The sequence below is a fragment of the Oncorhynchus mykiss genome, chromosome 7 (assembly GCF_013265735.2).
Source record: "Oncorhynchus mykiss isolate Arlee chromosome 7, USDA_OmykA_1.1, whole genome shotgun sequence".
NCBI classification, from domain to species: domain Eukaryota; kingdom Metazoa; phylum Chordata; class Actinopteri; order Salmoniformes; family Salmonidae; genus Oncorhynchus; species Oncorhynchus mykiss.
The window spans coordinates 77,521,187-77,537,493 of record NC_048571.1 but is presented as its reverse complement, the minus strand read 5'-3'; the positions used below and the strand labels follow the sequence as shown (position 1 = coordinate 77,537,493).

The following is a 16,307-nucleotide window of genomic DNA, read 5'->3' as shown; positions in this document are numbered from 1 at the left end:
CAGAAACTGGCAGAGAACTTTTCCATGCAACAATGTCTATTTCCAGGATTCTCCGGTTCGTTAACCGAGACACCAGACCAGCTTGGCGGCAGAGACAAGCTAGCTGCAATGAGGTCAGTGTGGGAGAAGTGGGTGGTCTGCCTTCCCCTTTTTACAACCCTGGGCCCAATGTTACTGTTGTTGAGCAGCTTATGCCATTTAGGGGCCGCTGCCTTTTCAGGCAGTACATACCGTCTAAACCCGCAACATATGGAATCAAGATCTGGGCTCCCTGTGATGCTGCTTCATCATATGCGTGGAACTTGCAAGTATATACGGGGAAGGCAGATGGTGGAGCCCCTGAGAAGAACCAAGGGATGCGGGTTGTCTTTGTATCTGGATGGCGTTGAACTCAGATTGGAACAGAGGGAAGCACCAGAGGATACGGCTCTTTCTCGAGAAGCTAGGCAAGGCATTGGTAAGACCTCAAATCCAGAGGAGGCAACATCTCCAAGGAACCCAGCTTCTGCAGCCATCGTGAGGAGGATTCAGGAGGAGATTGCTGGGGCACCATCCATCTGACCCACAGAACTCCAATACTAGAAATGTGAGTTATGTTGTTGCATGTGTGTGTGACTCTCCTACCTTGGCCTGCTGTAACTATATATGTGAATGAGTGAGATGTTAGTAAAATTCCTGAATTAAGTGATTTCATCATTCTAGAATGCAGCCATTAGCAACAAGAAGAAGCGCTGGAATGTGTGTGGACCCAAGAAAGACAGAACGACAGTATGCATGCATCAAGTGCAAGAAATACATTTGCAACACACACACACAGTAAAACTCTGTCCCTCATGTGGTGTGTAGACCAGCTTTAATTTGTGTTCAATGGGGCTCATTTATCATTTCCATAAAATACTGTATGTAAAATTTGACCTTCCAATTTGTTCAGTTCAAAGCAATAAACAACATAGTGTTGAAAACCTTGTTTAAATTATATATATTGAAGATAAACATGATTTACTCCACCCATGTCTTGATTATAATATATATTTTTTTTAAATAATTAAATCCCATTTTATTTAAAAAAAAAACAAATAGCGCTTTTATTGATAAATGTGATCTAGCAGAGGTAAATGGCAAATATTAACAATCTTTTTTGTTGTTGTCTATATTGCTTGTAATTGATATAAGTCAACATGTAAGTATTAAGTATTTTTATGTAAATTGTTATGGCTGTATCGTTTTAAAAGCCCAATAATGTTGTGGGTCCATCAGAACATTGGGTGAATAACAAAAACATGAACATAACACAAAGGTTAACTAGAGAGATAGAGAGTACATCTAAGAATGGGAGAGCCATCACTACCAGCAGATCTCCTGGCTGGGGGTGGCGTTGATCATGCACTGCTTTTCGTGGGGTGAGCCTCATGTCTAAAACAAGGAGAAAAGGGGACATAAAGGCCAAATTTTACTGCTGTGTCCGGCTAGTTTGGCACATTTTCTACTAGCCATTGCATTGCTGTCTCAGGCTAATTTGGCACATTGTCGACTAGCTCAGTCTGAAAAGTACTAGACTCAGGCTAGCTTCATTTCCACCCCTGCTGACATGTATAACTGACTACTGGTTATTTAATTAGCCATGTACAACAGATGCACTCATGGAACAAAACCACTTCTGTGTTTTATATGAGGAAAACACTGAGCCCACAAATCCTTTGTGAACTAACTAACGTAGCTACCTAGCCAACCAAGGTGCCTAACTAGTGATATTTACCTAGCTAGCTAGTTAACATTAGCTCACCGTTGATGTAGTCAGACATGATAACTTACCAACTATCCTTTTCATGGTGCCTGCCTAACGTTAGCTAGCAAGTCTGACTACATGAACGGTGAGTTAACATTAACTAGCTAGATAAATATCCCTTCCCTGGTGGGATAGCATAACACCATGTGAAAAGGTATGACTACACAAACTGTGAGCTAATGTTAACTAGCTGGCTAGCTCACTAAAGACTAGCTCACTATGCTAGCCTATGTTGGTTTTCTTTTTACTTGAAAGGAAGGTAACTACAGTCAGTGGTTATCTAGCAAATTTGTATAAGCACCTAGCTAACCACATCTTTGACCTAATCAAAATAACTTGTTTGCAGCTATCAAACAGGGCTTACCTTATCACTCGGTTCCAGCGATGCCTTACAGAGGTCAGAAAACCATGAAATGCATATGAGGTTAATCGGAGTAGTTATTACACTCCGGTACGTAGCACAGAACCATTCTTGCTTCTGATCAATGGAGACACCTAAGGTTAGCTAGTTAGTTATAAAAGTAGGTCATTTGAAAGATGCTAAACAACAATACACACAACAAACACTCAAAATCAATTATTTAAACAAAACACTACAAAGGCTAGAATTTTTACTAGTTATTCTATTTGCCTTTACTTGCTAATATCCATGCTACTTGTTGCCAAGAGTTTGCGTAGAGAAATGTGGAGGTTTGGGGGGGATTACAGGCAAATGTATTTATAAAAGTTACCTTGTCCGACAAACATGGTTATCAAGCCAGGGTAAGCTTACACAAATCACATACCTTCAATGAAGTAATTCTAAGTCCCCTATGGAAAAATGAATGTTGGAAAAATAATTGAGACCATTTCCCTGTTTGACCGCTAGGTTTCATGGCTATTATGACTATCTGTCATGGAGGAAGTCATTTCTCTATACCACCATAGGTTTCAGATGTGGCCCAAGGGCTCTTACTGGGGGGGATAGAATGAGGATATTCTGAAAATGAGGTGTGTTGAGAGAAATGGTTTGGGGAGGGAGTGTCCCCTCTAAGAGACAAGCAATATAAACTCACACAGAACTATGGTGTGGGAGACAAGAACCAGTTTCACAAAGTTTCCATCAGCAATGAAAGACCACTAAATGCATGGCTTCATGGCTGAGAGTGCATATCCAATGAACATTGTAATGAACCCAATGTTATAAAGGTACTTTGATATTACATTACTTAGGCATGTCAGTCAATGCTTTCCACAGAATGTTGGTTGATCCAGTGGTTATTCATTCTGAATGAAGTATATAATTATAGAGATTATTTGAATTGTTGTTGAATTGTACCAGTTGAATTGTACCAACATTGGCTTATTGAGGTTAGGCAACAGCATAACTAGGCCAAGTTCCTCACTATACATTACTTTGGATAACCTTCTAAATCACCAAATGAGGAAAATAGACAAATAGGAGCCTTGACATGAAAAAAACTATATACAGAGGAATTGCCTCTTTACAGTGCAGCAAGACAGATCTGTCTTTTTACAGTACAATGAAATATGGAAAAAACAGCGCTGGACATATTCAACCATTAAGAGCAACCCTTTAAGTAATAATGACAGTGAGAAAAGTAGTGCATAATTGAAAACACTGATCAATTATGGATGATTAGAAAAGCTTTTAAATGCGTAATGGGAGGGGGAAGGGGATGAGACTAGCTATATAAACAGAACATGAAGAACAGAGTAATAGGAAAAACAGAAAAAAGTCAATTTGACATAAAGAAAACAGATTGAACTAGTGAACAAACCAATAGGATAGGACACATCTTGTGTCATGACATGTCATCAAAACATTTAGGAGAGACATGACTCTTTAGGAGAGACATGACTCTTTTGTGCTTATCAAGGCCACTAATATGTCTTTAAAATAGCTCATATTTTTGATAATTTCTTTTAATCTCTTTTGATTGAGGATTTCCTCTTTGTCAACCTTTGATCTGCACGTCCACTCCGATAACTGTCATTTTGAATGCGATCTAAAAGATGACAGGTCTCTCTCTCAATATCCCACTGCCCCAGGGCAGTGATTGGGGACATTGCCCTGTGTAGGGTGCTGTCTTTTGGATGGGACGTTAAACGGGTGTCCTGACTCTGTGGTTACTAAAGATCCCATGGCACTTATTGTAAGAGTAGGGGTGTTAACCCGGGTGCCCTGGCTAAATTCCCAATCTGGCCCTCATACCATCATGGTCACCTAATCATCCCTGCTTTGAGCTCCCGAGTGGTGCAGCGGTCTATTGGGGGCCCAATAGGTTTGGCCGGTGTAGGCTGTCATTGTAAATAAGAATTTGTTCTTAACTTACTTAACTAGTACTTTTTTTTTTTTTAAACACAATTGTCTCATTCATCTCCCCTCCTCTCCCCTGTAACTATTCCCCCGGTTGTTGCTGTAAATGAGAATGTGTTCTCACTCAACTTACCTGGTAAAATAAAGGATAAATAAAAAATAAACTGAAACAACTGAATGAAACCAACTATAAACACAAGCCATTTTGAAACTGGATTTGTGTGTGTTGGAGTTCGTCCCAACAATGCATTTGAATGGGGATGTAGCTGTATTGTGTCACACAGTCATAATTGATCAATGTATTTTTAATCTTCCTACGGGAAACCATTTCCAGCTCACAGATGTGGAAAATCATCTTCTATTCTACGTTTACTGTGACCCCAACACACTGTTATACAGAGCACTGTATTGTTTTAATGCAACATTTGGGTATTTCTTTAAAACAATGGACATTGACTGCCGTGTTAAAGGGTTAAACTGTGCCTCCCGGACAGTCAGCATCATGCATCTTTTCACCTCTGAAGTGATTCCACTTGATTTATATGACAAGCCTTTAACCCTTCACGTGCCTGCCCATCACCAGAATACACCCAAGGGCATACAGGACCAAATCTGATTCTCTGTCTTTGACGGGTTCAACTACAATGTGGTCCTACAAATCAAATGTAGTTATGTCCCTGTTTGGGAACAAGGACCAACAACACAAGGTCAACAGGGTTATATGGGATATTGCATTTTGTTGTATGGTCTATGTAGACAAGATCTAGATCTTTGGTGACCAGCTTATTGCATGAGCTACACCATCCATAACAACATTAGGTAACTGAGATTCCATCTTTGGAAATTACACAATAAGTTGATAGGCTTTTTACCGCATCAAAAGTCCACTTCAAGACAACTTGACTAAGCACTGGTTTCTATGTCCAATAAAACAGCTGCACTGTGTGGTCTTATGTTATGATGTGGACAAGCCATAATGAACAGTTGTCTCCACCTGCAGTGAGCACTCATCTCCTTTTGACTATTGGTGATGTGTGTTGTTTGATGTGTATTTTGCGCTATATTTGAATTAAATTGTTATTTTATCCCATCCCAGCATCCCCGCAGGAGGCCTTTTGGTAGGCCATCATTGTAAATAAGAATGTGTTCTTAAACTGACTTGCTTAGATAAATAAAGGTTCAATAAAATTAACATTAAAATTGGTTTGTGTGTGCATGGCGCCATCTCCTGGTTACAGATGGTCTTACAGGGTGATTTCTAATATGTGTATTATTACATTTTATTTGGTTAAAACAGTGAAAGATAATAAAGAACCGAGAATGTCCATGAGAATGTTTATACAAGGAGGATGACATCACCCAGCAAATAGAACTCTGACATACTGTATCTAATTCAAGATCAATTTGATCTATTGATATCCCCATACCCCACAAAGGCCAAATCAAATTACAATACCTGACTTTTTATAACATAGATCAGAATATAATGAAAACATGTATCAGTAGAATGAAATTCAGGGGAATTACACCCCGATAGTAACCCTGTACAACCGTCTAGAAGTCTTGTGGGCTTACATTCTGCAGCGGTAATCGGTCTGGTAATACTAGGCTACCTGTTTATGGGTTGAAACCAATATAGTTTATGGTCTTGATCTTATTTGAACTGTATCTCTATGTTATTGCTTCACATTGTGTGTATATTACTTGTTGTGTGTAAGTACTGACATGTATGTGTAACTGATAGATGTACACACACACACACTTTTAAATGTATGTACATTGTTAAGTCTTTTGTCTGTAATGCATTTTTTGTTATGTGTCGGATCCCAGTAAGACTAGCTGTCACCGTTGTCGTCTGCTAATGGGGATCGTAATAAATGAAAATGTTTACATTAAAACAGTGAACCTGACATGCCGTGGAATGTGCAGCCAGATCCTGCTAATGATTTGAGTATAACATTTATAAAAACATGTCATCACTAGGCCTGCAGAAGAGTCAGGTGACATCCTATTTTGACAATAACGCTGCAGGAAATAGCTTGAGAGTGGGACTCAAACCTATGATCTTGCATCTGTTAGTCCAAACAGCTAAATATATTATGAAAGGAGGTCGTAACTGCTTAGTTGTTGGTGTTGTGCCTACACTATGTATACAAAAGGTATGTGGACACCTCTTCAAATCAATGGATTTGGCTATTTCAGCCACACCCATTTCTGACAGGTGTATAAAATCTAGCATAGAGCCATGCAATCTCCATAGACAAACATTGACAGTAGAATGGCCTTACTGTAGAGCTCAGTGACTTTCAACATGGCACCTAAATAGGATGCCACCTTTCCAACAAGTCAGTTCATCAAATTTCTGCCCTGCTGGAGCTGCCCAGGTCAACTGTAAGTGCTGTTATTGTGAAGTGGAAACATCTAGAAGCAGAGTGCTGAAGCATGTAGCGCGTAAAAATCATCTGTCCTCGGATGCAACACTCACTACCGAGTTCCAAACTACCTCTGGAAGCAACGTCAGCACAAGAACAGTTCGTCAGGAGCTTCATGAAATGGGTTTCCATGACCGAGAAGTCGCACACAAGCCTAAGATCACCATGCGCAATGCCAAGCGTCGGCTGGTGTGGTGTAAAGCTCGCCGCCATTGGACTCTGGAGCAGTGGAAACGTGTTCTCTGTAGTGATGAATCACGCTTCACCATCTGGTAGTCCGACGGACAAATCTGGGTTTGGCGGATGCCAGGAGAACCCTACCTGCCTAAATGCATAGTGTCAACTGTAAAGTTTGGAGAAGGAGGAATAATGGTCTGGGGCTGTTTTTCATGGTTGGGGCTAGGCCCCTTATTTCTAGTGAAGGGAAATCTTAACTCTACAGCATAAAATTACATTCTAGATGACTCTGTACTTCCAACTTTGTGGCAACAGTTTGGGGAAGGCACTTTCCAAATTGTATTTGTCACATTAACCAAATACAACACCTTACAGTGAATTGCTTACTTACAAGCCCTTAACCAACAAAGCAGTTTTAAGAAAAATAAGTGTTAAGTAAAAAAATTGAAAATAAAATGGACTAATAATTAAAGAGCAGCAGTAAAATAACAATAGCAAGGCTATATACAGGTGTACCGGTACAGAGTCAATGTGGAGGCTATATACAGGTGTATCGGTACAGAGTCAATGTGGAGGCTATATACAGGTGTACCGGTACAGAGTCAATGTGGAGGCTATATACAGGTGTATCGGTACAGAGTCAATGTGGAGGCTATATACAGGTGTACCGGTACAGAGTCAATGTGGAGACTATATACAGGTGTACCGGTACAGAGTCAATGTGGAGGCTATATACAGGTGTACCGGTACAGAGTCAATGTGGAGGCTATATACAGGTGTACCAGTACAGAGTCAATGTGGAGGCTATATACAGGTGTACCGGTACAGAGTCAATGTGGAGACTATATACAGGTGTACCGGTACAGAGTCAATGTGGAGGCTATATACAGGTGTACCGGTACAGAGTCAATGTGGAGGCTATATACAGGTGTACCGGTACAGAGTCAATGCGCTGGGGGCACCGGTTAGTCGAGGTAATTGAGGTAATACGTACATGTAGGTAGAGTTAAAGTGACTATGCATAGATAATAAACAGAGAGTAGCAGCAGCGTGTGGGGAGGGGGGGGGGGGGGGGGGGGGGTGTCAATGCAAATAGTCTGGGTAGCTATTTGATTAGCTGTTCAAGAGTCTTATGGCTTGGGGGTAGAAGCTGTTAAGAAGTCTTTTGGATCTAAACTTGCCGCTCCGGTACCACTTGACGTGCGGTAGAAGAGAGAACAGTCTATGACTTGGGTAGCTGGGTTTTCCTCTGACACCGCCAGGTATAGAGGTCCTGGATAGCAAGAAGCTTGGCCCCAGTGATGTACTAGGCTGTACACAGTACTCTCTGTAGTGCCTTGCGGTCGGAGGCCGAACAATTGCCATACCAGGCAGTGATGCAACCAGTGTTGTATCAATGGGTGTCACTCCCACAGGACGGTTGAGCTAACGTGCACTAATGTGATTAGCATGAGGTTGTAAGTAACAAGAACATTTCCAAGGACATAGACATATCTGATATTGGTAGAAAGCTTAAATTATTGTTAATCTAACTGCACTGTCCAATTTATAGTAGCTATTACACTAAGATAATGCCATGCTATTGTTTGAGGAAGTTGCACAGTTATGAACTTGAAAATGCATTAATTAACCAATTAGGCACATTTGGGCAGACTTGATACAACATTTTTAACAGAAATAGAATGGATCATTGAATCAGTCTAAAACTTTCAGGATATACCGCTGCCATCTAGTGGCCACATTATAAATTGCACATAAACTGGAATAATGCATTGTGGCCTTTCTCTTGCATTACAAATATGATGAAACAAAAAATGGAGGAAAGAAAACGCATGTTTTTTTCTTGTATTATCTTTTACCAGATCTAATGTGTTATATTCTCCTACATTAGTTTCACATTTCCACAAACTTCAAAGTGTTTCCTTTCAAATGGTATAGAGAATATGCATATCCTTGCTTTGAGTCCTTAGCTACAGGCGTTAGATTTGGGTATGTCATTTTAGGCGAAAATTGAAAAAAAGGGTCCGATCCATAAGAGGTTCCCATTGGTAGGATTGACGTGCTCATAGTTCATCTATTTTATTATCCAATGTCTGTACGTTGACTAATAGGACCTATGGTAAAGGCAGATTACCCACTCACAAGGCACCCAGACCTACGCCCCCGACATCTCTGTCTCTTTCTCCCGCGAATGACGGGGATGAGGGCCTTATCGGGTGTCTGGAGTAAATCCTTTGCGTCTGACTTGTTAAAGGAAAAATCTTCTTCCAGTACAGGGTTAGTAATCGCTGTCATGATATCTAGAAGCTCTTTTGGGTCATAAGAGAGGGTACAGAAATACAGAAATGGTTTATCGAGATCAGTGTGGAAGAACTTGACTGGCCTGCACAGAGCCCTGACCTCAACCCCATCGAACACCTTAATTGGAACCGCGACTGCGAGCCAGGTCTAATCACCCAACATCAGTGCACAACGTCATTAATGCTCGTGGATGAATGGAAGCAAGTCCCAGCAGAAATGTTCCAACATCTAGTGAAAAGACTTCCCAGAGGAGTGGAGGCTGTTATAGCAGCAAAGCGGGGACCAACTCCATATTAATGCCCATGATTTTGGAGTGAGATGTTCTACTAGCAGGTCTCCACATACTTTTGGGCATGTAGCGTAGTTAAGCCAATGGCACTTATATAGCTCTCGAGAACGCAAGGCCATACAACCATTGGGTTCTCGTTTGAACCATTGCCCACAGCGCAGCAACTGTCCCGACGCTCTGTCTAACTGCAATATGGTCTTGGAATCATATGAAAAAATACTTTCATATCACCACAAATTAATATGACAAATACAAAATATCCACTTACTGTGCTCTGTTTTAACACATATTCCCACTGAGGTGTTTTGCACTGAACATTGACCTGAACTATGACACTTCCTGAGCTAATGGAAACTCGGGAGGGAACACAAAAAAACGCTCGCTGTGTTCTACGAAAAACCTCAGCGGACATCAATGGTAAAACAACTAACATTGAGATAATCTTATTTTTTTCTTTCTTTTTTGAGTTTTCAAGGATTCTTCCAAGCTTTTCACACTTCTCTTATCTTTTCTAACTCCCTTTCCTGTTTTTTTCTAGCAAATGTTTCTCCTTTCCTCATATACTTTGTGTGCTTCCTTTCCTCATATCCTTTGTGTGCTTCATTTCCTTTCCTAGTTCCCTAGTTTCCTTTTCTTCTTCGATAGCATATTTCCTTATTTCAATTCTTAGATCCTTTTCATCGTGGACTGGTCAAATCCAATAGAGGGCGCATTTGAGCTGAATAATATTATGAACGGGTACATTTAAAGGGCTACACAGCTCATAATTAAACTGTTTTGAGAAACGTTATTAAACTGTCGATTCTAAGATTCTTTATTTTTCTTGTGTAAAATATTGTGCATATTCTGAGAAGTATATTTTATTATTCCAACAACCTTCCCTTTCCCGCCGGCTTTTTTTAAAGTCATGAGATGTGTGACCGACACAGTTCAGTGGTCAGGCTAGCCGTCAGCTGGATGACGTCGGTGCAAATGTAGCTATGCTTGTCACTGGATGTTGATTTACTTCAAATATGGTTCTGCTATATCGTCGTTTGTACTGTAAAGTTTGCTGAGAATACGGACGGTTGATATGACAGTCTTTCCCTCTGACACAGGTAAATAGCTGTCTTGGTCTTGTTTTCATTAACTAGCTTAGCCAACTATCTAGCTAATGCGGCCTACAAAATAACAGTGAGACAAGGGAATCGAGTTCACACCACGTTAGCTTAGCTAGTTGGTTCAAACTTGCTTACTAGCCAGCTTTCCTGTGTCTACGGGTTGTGACAGCGTACTAAGTTGCCTATACTAGCCAAGTTATCCATGCATTCTGTGCAGTTTCGACTATGCTAGCTACATGCCATAAGTAATGCTTATTTTGTAAACCAACTAACGCGTTAATGTTCCATTACATGGAGACTTTCCAGCTAGCTAACTGGACTTTCCTGCCTGAACCAGAGCTAGTTTGACCTGACCGTTTCTGTGCTAGCCAGCCAGTTAGCTATCGTTAGTAGTTGAACAAAACAGCCAGTGTGTGTGGCTCGTTCAATCTGAGACTGATTTCTCGAAGTTTATCATGTAGTTGTCAGGCTTTTTAAAATATTTCTTTTATTTTTGTACATAGAGATAATTAGATTGTGCCTAACTAGCTAGCCAACAACCTTGAGTCATAACAATTTCTGTTGGCTAGTTAATGTTTTACTTACAACTAGTTCGTTTTGTCTGACCTAGCTAATAGCAAGCTATCTCTAGATGTAAATGTGCACTTAGTTATTGCTGTACATGTCTTCTATGAGTTTCAATAATACTTTTTACTGCGTGATGAACTTTTACGGCTGTGCACCTGAACAGTGCGTGTCTCCAGTCCACTCATTGGCGCTTGCAAAGGTGTATTAGTAGGCAGGGCAAATCCGTTTTAGTGATTTTTTGTTGTTGTTGGTATATCACAAAATAAATCCATCGCAGCACGTTTGTTGACTGATTCGCCATTTTTTTAAACCTAATTTAGTACAATACCGTTGGAAACTAGATGGTAACTTTACAAGTAAAGTCATTGAAAGACGTTTATTTAAAGCAAAGCAGTTACATATAGTCAACGTTAAATGTAGTAAAATAATTGGTCCTCGTTACTTTAAGACTACTATATCAACCTTATTACTTTGGGTTGTGTGGCAATTAGATCACAAAAATGTCTAAGCTATGGTTTTTGCGTGTGAACTGAAAGAAGGAAGGCATAGGACAAAGCCATCTGTCACAAAATGGGAATTAAAAAAGTAGGATTATGTGGACAAACACTTAATTCTGTGGGTTTCAGATAAATAAATGCACGATTTACTTTTGTAAAACGTTCAGGGTAAATTAAGTTTGATTTTAGTTGAACAATGATGTAGTGATAAAAATGTTTTGGGTTATTATCTGTGGAGATGCATATGATGGTGCTAGTGATGCCAGCTCTTTAAATGTATTTTTGTGGTAGGTGAAAAACTATGGGAGGATAGCTTCGTATGTAGACCTACTGAAAGCTATCAGTAGGTCTATCTAATAGACTGTTAGGCTAACAGGGATCACTAAAAAGTCAATTTTCTGAAGAAAATGTGGTGTACTTGCTAGCTTGTTTTAAAGGTTGTATGGTTTTTAAATAACTTATAGTAGTGGTAGTGTCTGCAGTAGTAATGGTAGTGACTCGCTGTAGTTGAAAAAGTAGGTAGATGAAAATGTTGGTTGATAGAATAGGATAACCTGTGAAAGTTGGTTTCGTGTTTCATACTTGAAATATTCAAGATTTACCCTCCAATAATTGTATTATATGCAAATGTAGGCATATTTAAGTTGTTGTAATTTATAGTGCAGACCAGATCAAAGCTGGTATGAACCAGAGTTAGCTAGCTACAACCAGGACCATAGCTAGTACAGAGCAGTAGTTGTGCTGCTGGTTCTTTGGGCCCTACAGTATGGGCATGGTCAGTAGTTGTGTTGTTGTGGTCATTAGTTTTGTTGGTCAGTCATTTTGGTAAGATGTTTCATTAGTTGTGGTAGTGGCCAGTCACTGTGGTTAGTAGTTTTGATAAGTAGGCTTTGTGGTCAGTAGTTGTGGTCAATAGTTGTGATTGTGATCATTAGTTGTGTGGTCAGTAGTTTTGATAAGTAGCTGTGCGGTTCATTAATTGTGATAAGTAGTTGTGTGGTTGGCCAGTACTGGTAGGTTGTGTTTTAGTAAGTAGTTGTGGTCAGTGTCTAAACTACAGTTGTTGCTATGAAGAAGTTGTCTCCCTCGGAGTCACCCATACCGCCCTGCAGTTGCCTTGGCAGGCATGCTTCCTCATGACTAAAGCCAGTGTGAGAAACATGCTAACAAACATTTGTGCTATAAATAAATACTGTACCCACAAAACATATTTTCTAGATTCATGATAGTGTTAGACAAAGCAAGGAAAGTGAACTTCAAAATGTGGTGTAGATGTATTGTAATTTGTGGTTGTTGGTCGCTAATAAATCTGCTAGCTTCTGACACTGCATCTAATGAAAGCAGTTCATGGTTTACTAAAACTGCTCTAACTCTTAATTGGTAGAAGCTATTCATGTTTGGCTTTCTGATTTGGAAGGCATAGAAGTAGAAGAAGCTTCCATACACTAAGTTTGTCAGACTTTTTGGGGTAGTGGTCAACATGGCAGTGTGTGTGGGGGGGGAGACCCCCAGCTCTGCTAAAACCATTGACAACTACACGACATGGCCAAAATGTGGTCACCTGTTCGTCGAACATCTTATTCCAAAATCATGGGCATTATCATGGAGGTGCCCCCCCCCACCCCCTGACTGCCAGATAGTGAAGCTTGATTCATCACCCCAGAGAATGCGTTTCCACTGCTCCAGAGTCTTAATGGTGGCAAGCTTTACACCACACCAGCCAAAGCTTGACATTGCACATTGTGATCTTAGGCTTGTGTGCGGCTGCTTGGCCATGGAAACTCATTTCATGAAGCTCCTGACAAACATTTATTGTGCTGACATCAATTGATCATGTATTTTCAGGTATGTGAGGGCAGCCAGTTGGCTTGCTTCATCAGAGGTTAGGCTTTTTGGAAAGAGCTAGACATTTTATTTATTTTATTTAACCTTTATTTAACCAGGTAGGCTAGTTGAGAACACCTTTATTTAACCAGGTAGGCTAGTTGAGAACAAGTTCTCACTTGCAACTGCGACCTGGCCAAGATAAAGATAAGCAGTTCCTGGCCAAGATAAAGCAAAGCAGTTCGACACCTACAACAACACAGAGTTACACATGGAATAAACAAACATACAATCAATAATACAGTAGACAAATCTATATACAGCATGTGCAAATGAGGTAGGATAAGAGAGGTAAGGCAATAAATAGGTCATGATGGAAAAGTAATTACAATATAGAAATTAAACACTGGAATGGTAGGATGGGCAGAAGATGAATGTGCAAGACATCATCCTGCTAAAGTTGTCAGGGACTACTGTCATCACCACTATGGATGGCAAGCAAATCAAACAAGTTTTGGATATAGCCATCTAATTTCTCCCCTGACAGTTAGCTTGTTATCTAGCCATGTTGATGTGATCTGTTATTAGCAAGCTAGCTAGCCAATTTGACAGGCGACTGATATTGTCGCCTGTCAAATAGTGACTGATATTGTGAGGCTACCCTCACATATCTGAAATGACATGCTCAATTTATGTTTCCTGATCAAGAAAAGGATGCAGAGTTCTGACTATGCTCTTCAAGAGGTGATGATATTACAACCAAATAGTTAGCATTTTATTTAATAACCCCTTGAAAATGGCACGCAGTTGTCAATGGTTTTAGTGGAGCTGCGGGTCTCCTTGCCCCCTAGTAGGAAAATAGAATGCTCTGTACCTTATTGTGACATTTTATTGGTAACAAACTATTCAGTTCCGATTTCAGATTTGTATAAAAAGTTACAGAAAATGTTGATGCGGTTACTAAAACAACTAACGTTTTATTGGTACCAGATAATTCTGTTCAGATTTCAGATTTGAATAGAAGGGAAGTAGACCAAGATGTCATGCCCTCTAACTTTTTGTCTAAGTTGTTGACAAAGTGGTCAAAGTTTCAGACTTGTGTCAAAAAAATGCATCTACAGTGAATAGAATGTTGAAAGTGATGTCACAATAGGGAGATTTAGAATGTTGAAAAAAGTCCCATGACCGTGGATGAAGATGGACAATGTTTAATAGTTTAAAAAGTATATTTAAAAAAATGTATGTAAGCAACTCAATCCAGACCAGTCTACATGTTTAAGTGGCATTTCTAGCTTAAATGCTGTAAGAGGAGTCGTGTTCCTAATAATAAAAATAATGCATTTGTCAAAGATTTAAAGTGGGGACTGTGCTTCGCAAGGAAAATTCAATTTATATTCTTAAAACTTAAATTGAAAATGACACTATCGCTGCTTCATGTTGACAAGGCATTTTGAGTCAAGTGGTTCGCCAACATGGTAAGTGTAATGCAACACTTTTTTTTTTTTGTTAATCCCTTCGATATTACGCTGAAATCAGTAGAACAGGGGGCAGATGTTTGGGGTGTATCGCTGTTTAACACTTTTCAAAGGCCACACGGAAACTTAGAATAACCTATGCATGGTTGGTTAGCTGAGAACTTGTAGAAGGCTTATATTATCACGACTCAGGATATGCAGACACAGGAGGCGGATAGTACAGTTCTCAGATATTTATTGTAAACACGGGGCAGGCAAAGGGCAGGTTGAGGACAGGCAGGAGTTCATGATCAGGTCAGAGTCAGGCAGGTACAGGACTGCAGGCAGGCTCGGGGTCAGGGCAGGCAGAATAGTCAGAACCGGGAAAACAACTAGGAAACAGAACTTGAGAAAAAGGAAGACCGGAAAGCACGCTGGTAAGACCTGACAAGACGAACTGGCAACAGACAAACGGAGAACACGGGTAGAAATATAACGGGATATTGGGAAGATGGTCGACACCTGGAGGGGGGTCGATACGAGCACAAAGACAGGTGAAACAGATCAGGGTGTGGTATAAATACGTATTTTGGAATGTCCAATGTTGATTTCAAGAGGCTGCCATCACGGGAAAGGGAACAGACTACTTTTTCTGTTAACTTAAAATAATCACGACGCGGCACAGGATCTCAACAGTGACAACGGTTGACTACTGTTTTAAGTGTAAGTTTGACCGTGAAATCCATGTATTGGTGTGTGGCCAGCAACCTTTTATAGAGCGACCACCCCGAATTGTCCGTGCCATTTCATTAACTCTGCGTTCTAAGTCCTGAGCATCCCAGAGTGTGTGACTAAATCAATGGTACAAAACCAAAGATATTTATCTATTTTAAGCAATCAATCTTACATGCTGACCAGACCGTCGCGTGCGTTACAAAATAAATGAACACATACATGTTGTTCAATCATTGCAACAACATTGTTCACCAGCGTCTGCGTTGCCAGGCGCTGAAATAGAACTTGGTTCTATTTATGACACTCGACGCGCTGCAAGTCATGCTTCTCCTCATTGGTTTTTAGGAGCATATTCCCACATGGGTGATTGAAAGAAACTAAGGTCTACACTCCAGGCCAGTCGATTGTGGTAATGCACCTTAAAGTTGGTTGCCAACCACCATATAAAGCCCAAAGATGAATAAGAAGAACCCTTATTATTAATCATTATTAATTAGTCAGAGTAGAGCACTTTGTGCATGTCAGGAAAAATAACAACCCAATGTTTATATCCCAGGACAATAGCCACAGCAAACTAGCTAGCTATATTACCATAAATGTTTAATGCTTTTTGACCTGTCCCCAAATTAATATAATTGGTTCAGAGTTTGTGTTGATATTTCAACCTGCGTGTCCCTGATCGCGTCTGGTGTGGGGCCACAAAATCAACGCACGTGTGCGGTCTGGTCAGCATGTTATGTCATGATGACTATAAACTTTTTTATACTAACGTCAGCAATCTGAGGTAAAAAGCATGTGTAATTCCACTCCATTTTTATGGGGTGA

General features: G+C 40.2%; 1 protein-coding gene across 11 annotated transcripts in view; it reads left to right on the top strand.

Annotated features, from left to right (window-relative positions):
• The first annotated feature begins 10,130 nt into the window (after positions 1-10,130).
• Positions 10,131-16,307, top strand: part of LOC110528539 (ral GTPase-activating protein subunit beta) — a 54,661-nt gene continuing 48,484 nt past the window's right edge. For 2 of the 11 annotated variants that reach the window (XM_036984119.1, XM_036984117.1), the window contains exon 1: positions 10,131-10,402. The gene's annotated coding sequence lies outside the window, so the exon portion shown is untranslated. The remainder of the gene's footprint in view (positions 10,403-16,307) is intronic. The other 9 variants (XM_036984116.1, XM_036984114.1, XM_036984120.1 and 6 more) reach the window with 6 other exon arrangements.